Source organism: Lissotriton vulgaris, chromosome 9 (assembly GCF_964263255.1).
Source record: "Lissotriton vulgaris chromosome 9, aLisVul1.2, whole genome shotgun sequence".
Lineage (NCBI taxonomy): Eukaryota > Metazoa > Chordata > Amphibia > Caudata > Salamandridae > Lissotriton > Lissotriton vulgaris.
The window spans coordinates 1,227,751,416-1,227,767,870 of record NC_141697.1 but is presented as its reverse complement, the minus strand read 5'-3'; the positions used below and the strand labels follow the sequence as shown (position 1 = coordinate 1,227,767,870).

The window sequence follows — 16,455 nt, the reverse complement described above, 5'->3', positions numbered from 1 at the left end:
CAGATAGTATCTCAGAATTCGAGCGCGGCGTATACTTTTGATCAGTTTGACTTGTGTTTTTTAGTTGGTTTCGCGAATCTGTCAGTAAGTTCGGTAGCAAATGTTGACCAGTTGGCACATATGTTGTCCGGGCACGTTTGGCGCTCAATTATTTGTTTAGCCTCTGCTGATATGAGTTGAAGATTCTTAAAGGAGCATTTGATGCGTTTGAGGTTGATTGTAAGGCTCTCAGATGGCAAGTCCTTTACCCTTTTGTGTTGTGTAAGGCAAGTCCTCAGAATAATTTCTTGCGGGCAGTGATCACTTTCTGTTCTGTTTCCAAGACAGTATCCTGCTACTTGATGGAGCAATGAAATGCTGACGAAGGTATAGTCAATTAATGAAGTGCCTTTTTTCGATAGATAGGAGAATCGAGGTGGCTTGTCAGCAGGATAACGCCCAAGACAGGAGAAACCCCCAAAGACTTCAGTGCCAGTAGGCGAGCAGGGGCAGTTTGGAAAATCAGGACAGGAAACCCAGAATTTGGATCAGGACCGGACCACCAAAGGTTAAGACCAGCACCCGCAGTTCAGTTGCAACGCCTGCTCTACTCCCTCTCTGCAAGGAATCAGCCAAAAACCCCGATTGGGTTACAGCATTCACCAGAAAAGTGCTTCGCCAGCACTTCAACTTCCCAGAACCCCAATTGGGTTCTCGAACCTCCCGACAGTCAGTCAGTCAGTCAAATTAACTTTATTCGATTTGATAAAATCATACAAAGTACATAAAAACAGTATTATTTACAGTTTAAAAAGGAATTAAACAGTTTCATATATCAGCAAGTTAATTTGATTAAATAATTACATTAAAAATATTTAAAAGACCCCTTATATACAACAGTTTCCCAAGTTCATGCTCCTTCTGGCTCTGGTTGCTGCTACCAGGAAATTAGCCATGGCAAAAGTAATGCAAATGTTGCCCATTGATTGTAAATATAGCATTGCTGGTCTCACCTGGGAGAAGCCAGCTTCTCTTAAAACTGGTGTCAAGTACTTTTTTCTTTGGGCAGAGAAGAAATCACAAAACATAACAAAATGTAAACTGTCTTGAACAGAAAAATTATCACAGGTGCAAGGTGGTGCTAACTCAGGTTTCGTCCATTTGTTAAAATTACCCAAATAAAAATGAATGATATTGAATCTAAATCTTGTTAACAGAAATCTGTGAAAAGGATTAGTAACAGAACATAAATAAGGCTCTATTGCAAGTGACTGGGTAGTTAGGTAGTGTGAACGGACAGAGGGTTTAAGCAATTCTACTTCTTCTCTCAACATATATGCCCTGGACATGAACTGTTTTTTTATGAAACACACATCCTGCTTTGTAATGCACGAGGGAGAGGTGAATAAATCTGGTCGACCTAGTTCACTAAAACATTTCTGCAAATACGCCAGCCATGGAATCGTGTGACTGTATTCCAACCTCATCACATCCCTCATGATCATGTGGTTTAACGATAATTCAGGATTTAACCAGGTCTTAAGCCAGTATGTTAGTGGAGCCAGTCTCAATTTGTCCTGGATATAATCCATACCAAGTTCTGAATGGATGGAAAAAACTGGGGAGGATTGGGGGAGGGACAGGACTGAGCGTAAAAAACTATTCTCCGCTACCTGAATTTTGTCTAGGCGTACGTAGCCCCATAGGGAGGCACCATACAAGGCCACGGGAAGGGATTTGCTGTTATAAACCTGAATAATGGCCTTCATAGGTCTATGGCCCAGCCTTTTAGCGAAGCTTAAAATGGCCATGGATGTTCTTGTGACCGCTAGGCTTTTTGCACGTATCTGTGGGCCCCAGGTACCCCTGCTGTCAAAAAGGACTCCTAGATAGGGAAACACGGGGACTCCCGATACAATCTCCCCTTTACAGAAAAAGGTTTTTATACCTCTCTTGGCCCTTTTCCCTTGTCTGCCTACGACCATAGTATGCGATTTGGAAGCGTTGACCCTCAGGTCCAGCCGGTCCATAAAGGTCCCAAATGCATCTAGCAGTTTTTGGAGACATACCCCTGTGCGTGCTATGAGTACAGCGTCGTCCGCGTATAGGAGAGCAGGGATCTTAACTTCTCCTACACGCGGAACGTCACTTGCTGCCCCAATTAGGTGTTTGCCTAGGTCATTTATATAAATGGTAAACAACAGGGGGGCCAGTATGCATCCTTGCCTAACGCCACGTAGGGATCTAAAGCGTGACGTGCATCTACCCTCTTTGGTAACTCTTACAGCTGCAAATAGTTCCTGATGCATAGATGCTATAAACGCCACCAGGTCTGCATCAATTCCCATGTTAATTAGGATTTCCCATAGCTTAGACCTGTTGACCAAGTCGAAGGCCGAGGAGAGGTCCATAAATGCTAGATACAAGGACCCCTCCTTGGCCACCGTGTACTTGGCAATCAAGAGATGGAGATTTGAGCACTGTTCTATCGTGCCCCTTTTTTCCCTGAAACCATACTGTATATCAGCCAGGCCCCCACAGTCCTCCAGGCTATCTCTTAGTCTATCTAAAAGGACTCTGCCCAGGATCTTGATAGCAGAGTCCAGCAAGGAGATAGGTCGGTAGCACCCTGGATCGTCCCTTCGGCCCTTTTTAAATATAGGAACTATGATGGAAGTAGCCCACGTATTTGGGGGGGGTGAAGTATTTGCGGCTGTAAACACGTTGGCCAGGATGCCAGCCCAGAGTTTGGGGGAATGTAAGTAAAAGTCAGCTGGCACCCCATCTGGGTCAGGGGCTTTATTCCTAGATGTGGCGCAGATTGCTTTTTCCACTTCCCCACTATTAAACTGTAAAGGTGTGGCCACCAAACTTACACAGTTTTGTATCTGCGGCCTATCCCCCGACTCACCATACACAGAACTGAAATGGGCTAGCCACTTCTCATCTGGTATTACACAATCAGTGTCTGTATTGGGAGAGTCAGAGAAATAAGGGTGGTTTACTACAGCCCAGAATTGCCTGCTGTCCCGCAAGATGTTAGTGTCGGTTAATTGTTCCCAAGCCTCCTGCTTGATGCTATCCCTTCTAGATTTTGTGGCAATCCTGTACTCTTTTCTCAACGTTGAGACCAGAGCCCTGTCCCTAGGCTGAGCTTTGAGGGCAGCTTTTAGAGCTCTAAGGGCCTTGCTGCATGCAGAGTCAAACCATTTGTGTGATTTTGGTTCTCCCCTACCCCTTGGTGCCGTAAGGTTCTCAGCCACGGTGAGACATATTGATTGAAATGCGGCCATAGTATCATTGCCAGGGAAGGTCGGATCTTGGCAGATTTTAATCTGCTCTTTGATCTCTTGCCCGATGTTTCGATAAAAATCGTCTGCCACCACGTTTCCCCACTTCAAGCGCCTGCCTTGATCTGTTGGGCGAAGAATATAGCTCTGTTTAGACTGCCCTGGCATGGTGCCCAAAGCTCCCCCCCATCGGATCGATAGAAAAACAGGGTTATGATCGCTGAGATGGGAAAAGATGGGAAAATATAGTGTGATATGAAATGATACAATCCAGAATGGCAGGGGTCACAAAAATATAATCAATAACAGAGCCCATAGAAGAGCCCTTGAACGTTGGTGCTCTAGGTACCCCCTCTCCTGCTGTAAATTCAAGGAGGTTATAGTTGGCCAGAACGTCCTCCAGTTCCTCACCAGGCCTGGTATGTTCGAAGTGTGGGCCCTCCGTGTCCCAAGTTTCCAGACCATCCGCCCTGGGACAACCAAGGTTACAGGGGTGAATGTTAAAGTCTCCCATTAACACAATTTCATAGCTGATAGGGGAATTTTGGATGAATATGTTTAGAAAAGTATCTAGTTGGGTGATGTTATTACCCCCGAATTCCTTATTGACAGAGTTGTAGAAATTAATAAACAGAGTGCTTTTAAATGCGCAAATTTGTCTTTCTACAATTAAACAGTTTTGGGAGTCATAGTCAATTTGTTTTAGTGTGCCAGGGAGGTCAAGGGAAAAAAGGGTCAAGAGGCCTCCCCTCGCTCTGCCTGCAGTGCTGGGCCAGGCCGCGACTGAGAAGCCTACAAAACCGTCCAACCACAGGCTAGTTGACATGTCCCATGTTTCTTGCAGGGCGATGACGTTATGTTGTGATACAAAGGTGACCCATTCGATGTCGCTCCCCCACCTCACGCGCCGGTTGGTGCGTTGCAAGCTCTGTCCCCTGCCATCAGTTAGAAGGAACCTACGCGTACTGGCAGGATTTCCTGCATCTCCCTCTGACCCACGGAGGTGACGAAGACTGCGATCAGTGCCCAGACGAGGCGGTGAGGAGTGCGGAGGATCCCGACAGAGTGCTCCGCTGCCCTCTGCTCTTAGTCACCTATTGAGTGCGTTGGGTCAGTGACAGGTCAGCTATTCGGACAAGTTGGAGAAATTCTCTAGCTAAACCTACGCTAGTTATACTGTTTTCCAGGTCAGTGTACCACCCCCCAATGTTGCAAGTGTAAGGATCCCCAATTTCGATTGGACAAAGGAAAAGGACAGGTCATCACACCACCTAATTTTTAGACTCTCCTTATTCAAATTTATGTCCACGCCCATCAAATTCAGGTTCTCATGCAGGTTCATTCCAACTAACAATGGATCTTCTATTGACGATTACAATGTATACAATTTAGAGTTCATCGGGTAAGTTTCCCAGGAGCATCTTCTAGTCAGTCAGCTCCTTGGAAATAGTCCAAAGGTCACTGTTCCAGAGACTTGCGATTCTCGCGCAGTCGCAGTTTCAACAAAGATGAAGTACAGTGTTACAAGACAGGTCAGTTTTCAAAGTGTATCATGAAATGGAAAAGAAACAGTTTTAGAACACAGAATAAATGAATACACTGTATACCATACAACATATATCTGCGGCCTCTGATCCCTATTATAAAATCCTATGGGATCGACCTGATTAATTACGCTGACGACACCCAACTGGTGTTTTCCATAGAAGGGAAACATGCGGTGTCTATGGACTCTTCCCAGGAATGTATGTAACGGGTCTCCGGTTGGCTTAATGCAAACTCTCTACAATTTAACGAGGGGAAAAAAGAGGTAGTCTACTGCTCGACTGCTAAACTAAATCAGCAAATACCGTTGGAGCTTAGGTTCTTCCCGGGAGCCGACATTTGCGTCCCGGTTAAAACAGTGCGTAACCTTGGAGTACTGTTTGACGAAAACCTTCAAACGGTTTCGCAAACCAACAAAACTATCAGCGTATGCTTTGGCCTGCTAAAAGCTCTTGGACAGATTCTCCCTCTCCTTCCCAATGAGGCTAGACCTCTGGTGGTAAGGAGTATAATCTTGTGCAGACTTATAAATTCTACAGGGGCTGCAAAGAGTCCAGTCCTTAGCGGCCAAGCTGGCACTCAACAGTCCACGCAGCTCCTCTACCACAATGGCCTAGAGAGATCTCCATTGGCTGCCGGTAAGGGACAGAGTTTCATTCAAATCACTGTGCATTGTCTACAGAGCACTGCACAGCACGGGCCCCCTACCAATGCAGGAAAGATTGAAATGGTACAAGCCCACTAGGCTCCTTCGTTCCTCCAGTGCGAGTCTGGCAACAACTACCAGATTCAAAAAATCCAGGATGGGAGGCAGGGCTTTCTGCACAGTAGCATCCCGGCTGTGGAACGAGCTGCCCCACAACATCAGGCAAGCTGACTCTCTGATATGTTTCAGAAGGAGCCTAAATACCTGGCTCTTTGCTAAAATCTGAGGCTCCGGCGTCCATTACTCAGTCCTGTTATCTGCCGTTCCCATCTGACTAGGGGTTTCTAAAAGCGCCAGGATACCCGTAGGGTGGCAGTTTGCGCTATATAAGAGCTACATACAATACAATACAATGCATACCATGAATTTCTACACTATTCCCATTACTTTATAATAGACTATAGCATTAGGATTAGGTAGAACTAACAGCTTAGCAAAAAGCAGAAGTGCAAGCCTCTCGCATGTGAGAACACAAAGCAGCCATATTAGCTCTAGTGCGCAGATGCCACAGATTTCCCTCCAAACGTCATGTCAGGTGGGTATGACAGACGCATGCGCAGTAGAAATTCCCGCGTAACAGCAGCCATCTTAAATGCAAGCGTATTATGATTAGAGAGCACATAAGCAAGCTTCACTCGGACACCCAATAACGATATAAAAGGGGTAAATTAATAAGACAAACATGTTGATTACATAGTTAGCGTTATTCGAGGTTCATGATTACAAGCAAATCGCTTCTTGTGCGAATCCTTGCTCCATCACCAGCAACCCAATGTTTTACATACAACCGGTGGTCAGATCACACCACATTAATACATTTAGACCATCACTGCACCCTTATGAAAGCAGAATTCTTTACTACTATTTGTAGTTTTCCCAGATTACATCAGAGCAACCCATAAACTTCTACCTACAGGATATAATGATGGCTATTAAGGAACAAAAACCTGCTTATTTCCTGGATTAAACAAAGTCCCTGCTGGTCTTTTTCAGATAGAACCCTTTTTTGTGGCCCCTACATTTATTTACTTTCTAAAGCCATCACCTGTGGTGCCGCTATTCCTAAACTGGGTATGGTGCAGTTAACATCCCAATCTACACAAAAGGCTCCTCCAATGGCCGAGAAAACTATTATCCCTTTTATTTAACTGTGCAAAAAAAAATTTGTAAGATACTATTAGTTAAGTTAAAGGTTTGGAAGACAGAAACAACTGTTATGTCCCATCTTCAAGCTGATTTCAGGGGAAAAGTCAACACTATTGAACAGTTTTTTTTGGTTTGCCCTACTTTGAGGGTGTTGTTCAGCTTACGTTGGAGGATCTTTATGCAGCTTGTGTCGATTTAAGAGCTGCTACTGACATGGTGCCAAGCACAATGTTATGGAAAGCCCTAGATGATTTTGGCGGAAGTCATTTTCTTGAATGCGTCTTTACTCTAATAACTATCCAAAAGAACGTTGGGGGGTAAAGTGAGAAACCACAGAAACCATAATGGTCAAGATTCGAGTACGGCAGGTTTGTATTTTAGCACACAATGTTTTTACTTCATTTAGTAATAGAAGAATGGAAAGGGGAGACCACTCGGTCACCCCGAACGTATGGCCGGGTGCCCCGATCCCCCGGGAAACCTTTGCGGGCGGGGGGCGTGTCCCGGCCGGTATGCCCATAGCGGCGTGGTCGGAGCACGCCCCCGCAGCCTAAAAGGGTTGTCCTAAACACCCGCCCGGAAGTCCGTGGACCTATGGGCGGGATGGGGTCGCGGCCCCGCCTTCCTGCTGCTGGATAAAAGGCGCGGGAATCTAGGGAAGCGTCCTCTTGTTCCTGCGCTTTGAAGGCTGCACCACTCGTCGCTCGTGAGCCCTCAAGGGAACAAGCTGCAGTTTTTTGAACGTGTAATCTTGTTTTTTCTGTTTCAGTCGTCAAGGCGTAGCTGGGTTCGAGTCGCGGCTGGATAAACAGGCAGAGGTAGAAGCTGTACCCAGATATGCCTGGTAAGAAGAGTGGAAAGAGCTCCGAGATGGAACGAATGCTGCACACATTGGTGAACCAAGTGTCGGCGATGGACAGAAAATTCGGTAAAGTAGATCAGCTGGGTCGTGGCTTGGCGGCCCTCCGGAAACAAGTGGAGGCCCAAGCGGGGCCCTCAGGGCGACCTAAGAGGATCGTAGGGCTTGCTTTGCCAAACATTACCTCAGGGGGGGATAAGGGGAAAAAGAGGAAGGGGAAAGCGGTTGCTAGCGAGGCCCCAGTCCCGATGGAGGTCCCACTGGTCCCAGTAGCTCCAGCGTCCAGCCGGGTACCCACACCGGATGGGGGATTGCCAATCCCTGTGGTTATCACACCGCTGGATGACAATCAAATGCCTCCCGAACTAGCGCTTTAGTTGGCGGCTGTGTTACCCTGGTTGAAGAAGGGAGTGGGGGGCTCCCCGGGTGTGGAAGACCCGGCCGAAGAAGCTAGGCTGATTATAGAGCCGCTAAGGCAGACAAGGGGTGCTGGGACAGCGAACGTGCCTTCTATTTCTCCACAGGTGGCGAAGGTGGTCATTGTCGAAAACCAGAATAAGTCGACGGACACGGCTGGAGGTACGGCGGAAGCCGGTAAGAGATCACTCCCAATGATGGGGGAGGGCGCGGTACCCTCAAGTAGGGAAAGCTTGGCGCAACATATTCCCATAGCCACTAAGGAACTGGTGTGGGCCAATAAATATATAAACATGTTTTCATTGTTGACTGATCATCGTGAGTTAGAATATGCTAAGACTCAGAAGGATTTATGGCACCCCAGTGTATGGCGGGCAAAAATGGCAGAATTCAGGGTCGAAGAGTCCATGATGAATTGGATCAGGGCCTTTTCTATTTTTATAGCGATTATCGCTGAACGAACACCGGAACTGTTGAGTGACCTGGCTTGCTACCAGAGCAGGATCACGAGCTTCCATGAGAAATATGGAGGAGAAGAATGGAAAGGGTATGACATGGCTTTTAGAAAAGCAAAAGAGTTTAATGAAACACTGACTTGGGATTGTTTGGATACTGTATCGCACGCGCGGTGCGTCCATTGGGGCGTAGGGGCGTAGCCCCACTAAGCCCCATGGACCCACCGCGTTGACACGAAAATACAAATACAACAAATATTGAAATAATCGCGCTCGCTACCTGCCGGCCGAGAATCCGGGAGACACCCGACTTTTCCGGAGTGCGCAGGGGGTGTGGGGGGGGGGGGGGGGGGGGGGAGGATGGGCCTGCTGCAACTGCGCAAGTAGATTTATGGGCAGAAACTAGCCCGCGCATGCGCAGATTGATTCCCTGTGAATTTCCCCTTAGAGAGAGGACCAGGAGGTGGGCCGCAGCCCCCGGGGTTGTACAGGGCGACTGGGCGAGCAGTCATGGTGCCCCCCCCAGCCAATCCTGGCGCTGCATACAGCGCCAGGATTGGCTGGTCAATACATAGCCCGGGTACATAACCACCTGTCGGGGGGGGGCCGAACCCTCTCCCTCACTCGTACTGCGGCTTCTTGTTTATGAAATGGCTAGTTTACAGAGAAGTCTCCTTTCTCACGGGTTACTGGTCTTAAACAATGCTAGTTTCAAAGACTTGCCCTCTCGCCAGAGTAACAGGAGTGGAACTACTAGTGTGCGCAAAATGGCTCCTTTCACGTGGATTACAGGTGGGACACTGAGCTGGTGCAGAAACCCCATGAACAGTGCTAGTTTACAATGCTCCTTCATCTGCCCCGAAGGTCGTGGTAAATGCGTGCGTGATGCTGTCCCTTGCTCGAGGTCCAGCTCTCAGGTAGGATACAAATGTGAAACTGATACTTTGTAGAAAACACCCCCCTTGCACGAGTTACCAGTGTCAAATTGCTAGTTTTCCCAATTAGTGCCTTTTCCTACGAGTGTTACATGTCTGACACTGCACCAGTTTTCCAGAATGTCCCCTCGCCCTGACAGGGCCCTCGGAGAAGTAACCCCAATAGCTACTTTGTATATTCTTGTTTCATAGAGACAAGTGTGTAGAACATTCAGTTCGAGGAGGAAGTACGTGTAGATGAATGGATTCTGCCTTAAACCGCCCCAGTTGGATCGTGTTGTAAGCAGCCCCAGTGGCCTAATGGATAAGGCACTGGCCTCCTAAGCCAGGGATTGTGGGTTCGAGTCCCATCTGGGGTGGAGTAAATATGTGTTTTTTTGCAGTTTTCGAGTCCCATCTGGGGTGGAGTAAATATGTGTTTTTGCAGTTTATAAGCAATCTGATGTTGTGTGTTTTAGATTTGAGGCCTGGCTTCAAGTCGATTTTATCCCAGGGGGAAAGCAGCTGCCATGATTAAGGTTTTGCACTCTCAACGTGACCTCATGTATGACATTATATATATTTTTTATTTAACTTGATTTGCAATTTGCAAATTAGCTTACGCCTCACCACTGTCAAATGTCACCAGCTGCCCCTGCTGTATCGTGGCATGCGCAGCTCTTGCCTGGATCAGCCGGTGGTTCAGGGTCAAGCACAATCGGCTCCAGGGCCTTTCCACAAAAACAGCCTCAGGCCCTTCGACCAAATTACGGGGGGGGAGTCTCAGCCCAGATCGGGCGGAAACAAGCAAGGAGTGTGTTGGGGTTTCAATAGGGGGACGTGTAGCAGGCCACAAGGAACGTGTAGGTTCAGGCATGCGTGCTCTAGTTGTGGTAACACCTCACACCCCGAAACTAGCTGCCGATCCAGAGCCAATGGTACCGGAGATAAAGGGGGTACTAAGCAGGATTGATACGGCGCTACGGAAGTCCACACCATCGCCCGTAGATATCCTGGCTTTGACCCCGTGGCTGAACAAATACCCTGATCATGCGTCCGCTGGGATCCTGCGAGATGGCTTCTCATATGGCTTCAGGATCCCGGCGGGTGATTTTCGGGGGGCCCCCTCATGTAAAAACCAACTGTCAGTTCAGCGCAACCCGGCGGTTGCCGCCACAAAGATTGCCAAGGAGGTTGGCTTGGGGCGGGTTGCAGGACCTTTTTGTGACCCACCAACGGCCGATTTTGTGTGTTCCCCATTAGGGGTAGTGCCTAAAAAGGACCCGGGGGAGTACAGGCTCATCCATAATTTGTCGGCACCAAAGGGGGCTTCCATTAATGAAGCGATCGATCCTGACATTTGCAGTGTGAGGTATGCATCTTTCGATGACGCAGTGGTAATGTTGAATCGCTTAGACCCCGGTGCATTGTTAGCAAAATCGGATATTGAACCTGCATTTAGGTTGCTTCCGGTGCATCCCCAAGATCAGCACTTACTGGGTTTTACGTTTCAGGGGAAATACTACATGGATATATGCATGCCAATGGGTTGTTCGATTTCGTGTGCCTATTTTGAAATGTTTCGCTCTTTTCTGGATTGGGTGTTCTCGAAGGTCACAGGGCATCAACATGTGATGCATTATCTTGATGACTTCCTGTTTCTCGGCCCAGCGGGCTCTCGGGACTGTGCACGGGCATTGCAGGAATTTTGCGTACTCGTGCGGGGTTTCGGGGTACCGTTGGCGCCAGGTAAGACGGTGGGGCCGACTACCTCCCTGGAGTTTCGGGGCATCGAACTAGACTCCGTGGAGGGTTGCTTCCGCTTGCTGGCAGAGAAGATCGCCAAATTCAGGTCTTCCCTGGTGCAGTGTCTACGGAATGAGAAAGTGACACTGCACCAATTACAGCAAACAGTGGGTCAGCTTAACTTTGCATTAAGGGTGATACCGATGGCTCGCCCTTTCTCACGGTTCATTGCTCAGACCATGGTTGGCCTCAAGGAAGGGCACCATCGCACGAGACTGTCGGCAGACGTTCGCCAGGACATGCTCATTCGGCTGGCATTCCTGGCGGACTTCAACGGCCGAGTAGTCTGGAGCAAAGCCCCGGCCTCGTCGGCGGCGGAACTAGGCTTATGGACCGACTCGGCGGGTAGCGTGGGGTTTGGCGCGATCCTTGGAAACCGTTGGCCGGCCCAAAGATGGCCAGCATGGTGGGAAACAAGCGGTTTGACGAGTAACATTGGCTTTCTAGAGCTCTTCCCCATCTAGGTGGCTCTGTCGGCATGGCCGGAGGAGTTCAGAGACCGCTCGGTGGTATTTTGGTCCGATAACATGACTGTTGTTGAGTGCATTAATCAGCAGGCGGCACGCTGCAAATGAATATTGCGACTGTTGAAGGAAATTGTGTTGAAAGGCTTCAGATTAAACGTACAATTCAGGGCAAAACATGTGCCGGGTGTACTGAATAATGCAGCTGATGCGCTCTCTCGTTTCAAAATGCAGGCTTTCAGGGATTGTTTACCCTCAGCGGAGCTAGTGGCAGCGCCATTTCCCAAAGCATTATGGCAAATCGGCGCCCCGGACTTCAAAACCTCGTGGCAGCCAGTTTAGCGCCTAGGACAAGGAAAGCTTATGAAGGGGCGTTCCGTTAGTACTGCGCCTTTTTGGGCCCGGCATGGGAGCATAGATGGGGTCAGGAGGGGTCCTTTACCCAATTTTTAGTGGCACTTCATGAGGAGGGCCGGTCGGCGGCAACCGCCAGTCGGTATAAGGCCGCCATATCGTTTATAGCTCAGCTCCAGGGGATCAGGTACCCAACGGACTCCTTTATAGTCAGGAAGGCGCTGCGCGGCTGGCGGCGCTTAGAAGGGTGCAAAATGGATAACAGGCACCCAATAGGATTTGACAAGTTGACCTCCTTGTTGGCTAAACTGGAGGACACATGCTCCTCACCTAGCGAGGTTGTACTATTCCGGGCAGCGTTCTCGTTGGCTTTCTATGGGGCCCTGCGGGTGAGCGAACTAGTGGCTGCCAACAAAAAAGATACGGAGGGGGTCTCCGCAGGGATCACACGCAAGTGAAGGGGGATTCTCTGCTGATCACGATAGCCAGGTCAAAGACGGATCAGGAGGCCCAGGGGAATAGCATTGTGTTGCAGCGCGCTCCAAGTAGTCCCTGTTGTCCAGTGAGGCATGTTGAGGCCTACCTCAAACAGAGGTTGACAACGTGGGGGGGCCTCGCTGCGACATGGGGACGGCACCCCGTTAACGAAGTTTCAGTTTCAGAGGGTGCTGGCAATCACGATTGCAGCTGCGGGCTTGAACCCAAGTGATTTTGGGACCCATTCATTCAGGATAGGGGCCGTAACAGAAGCAACGCCTGGGGGTCTGCGGGCAAATAATGTTAAACAATTAGGCCGCTGGTCCTCGAATTTTTTCAAACGGTACGTGCGGCTGCACATGTTGTAAGTTACTGAAGAAGTGCACTCACGCTTGTTGTCTTTTGTTTGGATTACAGTTTCACGAGCCTGTGACGCAGGGCGGAAATTGGGACCGGCACAGTGTCAGCTAACCACCACTTCAGGAACAAGGAATGGAAGACGAGTGGTCTGGGTCATGGCCACTCATACGTGAGGAGTGCCGGGGACATATTCAATTGATTGACAAAAAAGTGGTTCTGTCGGGTATTATACAATCTCTTTGGGTTAGGCTGAAGACAGCTCTAAAACACAAACAAGCAAAACTCTTGATAAAGACCCGCCGCGACCACCAACTGGGGCGCAACCAGGGTCGAAACGTCGACGCTCTTCCTTTTGGCCAAGATAATTCCAGGAATATGGACAATAATTCCTTGCTTTCCTTGGAACTTTTACTAGGATGAAACTGGCCACAAAACGATAAAAAAACATATTGTTCTACTCTTCCCCCTCTCCCTTCCCCTTTTTTGTAAAGTGTATTGATTTAACGTCCTTGTATATAAGTGTCACTACATGTTTCACATTTGTCACTGGATTCACTACAGTCACTGCACTTATGTTTGTTAGCAATGTAGTGGAATGAAGTAATTCCATTTTATTGTTTCATTGGTTTTTGTTTTTAATATATATAAAAACTTTGGATATCAGAGAGTTTTGCTTGTTTGTGTTTTAGAGCGGTCTTCAGCCTAACCCAAAGAGATTGTATAATACCCGACAGAACCACTTTTTTGTCAATCACATATACCCAGGTTCTGAGGGACACAGGGTTACCCCATTTTGTAAAAATATGGGGACATATTCAAGGCAGGTGATGCGATCCAAACATCTGAGGAATATGGTTTCAGGGTGTCCTTCCATGGGAAGGACGGCCTGTGTATTGACCGACTACAAAGTTTTGTGGAAGAATTATTAGGACGGCACAGGTCACCGCCATCTGTAGTCATAGTGCACATTGGGGGCAATGACTTGGTAAGGTTGGGCAGACGAGCTTTAATTGAGCACATACTTTCTGCAGTTAGTTGGTGAGCAAAGACGCTCCCGGGTTGTACAATAGCTTGGTCTCACATGATTCCGAGGAGGGTATGGCGGGGTGGTTTGTCCACAACAGCGTTGAACCATTCGGTAAAGAGGGTCAACAATAAAATGGAGAAATTGTTTCGCTCTGCTCATCTTCAAAGCATATCTCATGGGTGCATCTGGGGCGATCACTGTTAGTCTGATGATGGGGTACACCTGTCCAGGGTGGGGAATGACTTATTGATAGGAGACATGATAGCTTGGCTAGTGAGGTTGAGGAGACATGACCTATAGGAGGTGTGGGGGGGGGCAGATAGTCGGTCAACTATCTGGCCTGTGGCGGTAAGGTCATGATTGGTGAGCAGTGATTTCAAGGTCCCTAGGGGGGGCGCCACCCATTATGGATGGGAGTGCCCGGGGGGAGGCGGCACCCATCACGGATGGGTCACCCAGGGGGAGACGGCTATATGCCCCTCCCCAGAATTTCCCGGGGGCCGGATATCCGCTCCGGCGGAAGAGAGTGCGGGGAAAGGGGGGGGGGGGAGTCCACGCTGTCCTTCTTACGGATATCCCGCACGGGAACTCGGACGACCTTAAGATGGCGTCGAGTGAAAGGGGGCCCCCACGACAAGGGAAGTTACAGTTGGCTGCGAGGGTAAAGTCCTCTGCGCATGCACGACTCACGTGAGAGCGGGAATTTGGTGATAGAGACCTGACACCGGTAAAGACCTTGCCGTGGATCAAACTCATTTGCCTTCTTTTAGGCTTTTGAAAAATTAAAGATGGAGAAAGAGTGTTCAAGGGGGATACATCACAGACTATAGTATTTAGCCTGAGCCGTTTTTTAGGTTTCGCCTAGCGGAAGCTGCGCTCTGCGCAGCTTTTCCGCGCAGGCGAAATCCTGTTGAGAACCGTAGTGTGGCTTTTGTTCGGCCCTCGTCCTTGATTGGCTGGCTCCGTAAACGGAGCCTTGCCATTGGACGAGGGGCCTGTCCGTCAATGCCGGACCAGACACGGGGGCGTTCCCGACATTCTTTGGCTTTTGCCGACGTCACGCGACGCCGGGAACGCCCCCGTGTCTGGTCCGGCATTGCCGGCACTTCTACGTCTCTCCTGCCCCGTGTCGCATCTGTCCCCGGAGAAAAGCCGCCACCGAGACTATCATCGGGCTCGGGGCCCGCAACGTTTGTTTCCCCCCTTGGTTTTGGGGTTGCCAGCCTGCCTGCAAGTGCCAAGGTATTGTTGATATCCCCCGCGGTGCGAGCCGCCCCTTCCCGCTGACTCGCACCGCTCTGTGTCTCTCTGCCTGCCTGCAGCTCCGCGCTGCGAGAGCGCTCCAGCCCCTCCCGCTGGAATCCTTTAGCGGTCGGGTCCAGCAGGCTGCAAACGAAGCCCCCGCCCGCGTGACTGAGGCGGCGCTGGGTCCTTGGGCCTTCCCTCCCCCTGGATAGCCCTGAGGTCGGTGGTTCCCCCCCGAGTGGGTCCTGTAGACCAGGGGGGCCATCCGCTCTACAAGACCCGACCGGGCCGATCGCGTCTCACGCGGGAAGCGTGAGACTTGTTTTATGTCTGACGGGCTTGTTCACGATCGTCAAATACAAAATCTGCGTCTACAGGTTTATGCTCAGTTATTGAATGAACCCTCCCAGTTGACTCTATAATCTCAGTCTGGGTCATATTACCATTTAAAAATGGCGATAGTTTTTTTAGTTTACCATCCCATGTCAATGTGGCGTCTGCGCTCGTTTGTGGCCATGTTGAAACAGGGTTATTTTCGTTACTATTTAGGAGAAGAGAAAGATTGTGGAGAAAATCGGAAGCCGTTTTCAATGTCTACGTGGCGCATGCGCTCTCAAGAGACGTCGGAATGGGGAGGTTACAATTTTTATTTATGTGGGTCCCAAGATGGCGGCAGAGGCAATGCTGCGCCCTCGTCGGGACACGAGGTGGACGAAAGACGTCAGGGCCCGCTGCAGCAGCTCGAGGCACCCCAGCGCCAGGTCGACATAGGCTTGACAACACTATCAGCAAAGGAGGCACCGCAAGAGGCGTCGCAGCAGCAGCGTGGACTAGAAGCACGTCCATGCCAAGTGCAGCATACACGAGGTGGACGAAAGACGTCAGGGCCCGCTGCAGCAGCTCGAGGCACCCCAGCGCCAGGTCGACATAGGCTTGACAACACTATCAGCAAAGGAGGCACCGCAAGAGGCGTCGCAGCAGCAGCGTGGACTAGAAGCACGTCAATGCCAAGTGCAGCATGAGCCCTGTGTGACGTTAACCCCGCAGCGAGAGACAGAATCACGTCACAGCGAACAACCACGGCCTAACCTTGACTCCGAGACACGTCACAATGATCAACGACAGCCACAGCCCGAGTCTGACACACGTCACAGTGAACCTCAAAGGCTACCACAGCGCGAGTCAGAGACGCGTCACAATGAGCAGCACTTGACACAGGTACGCGAACAGGAGGTACGTCCATTGATACATCTGTCCCTCTCTCCTCCCACCCAGCCATCCCTAGCTCCATCCACCCACTCATCTGTGTCTGTCCCTCTGTCCACCCTTCTCTCATCCACCCCTTCAATCTAAACTCTTTCCATTTGTCCCTTGTCCGTCGATCCATCCTTCTCTCCATCCACCTACCCCC

General features: G+C 49.6%; 1 protein-coding gene and 1 non-coding gene across 2 annotated transcripts in view; one reads left to right on the top strand and one right to left on the bottom strand.

Annotated features, from left to right (window-relative positions):
• IHO1 (interactor of HORMAD1 1) overlaps positions 1-16,455 on the bottom strand; it is a 285,901-nt gene that overhangs the window by 256,560 nt on the left and 12,886 nt on the right. The gene's annotated exons all lie outside the window — the stretch shown is intronic.
• On the top strand, positions 9,619-9,691 carry TRNAR-CCU (transfer RNA arginine (anticodon CCU)). Its single transcript has one exon. It is a non-coding gene; the product is annotated as a tRNA-Arg (tRNA).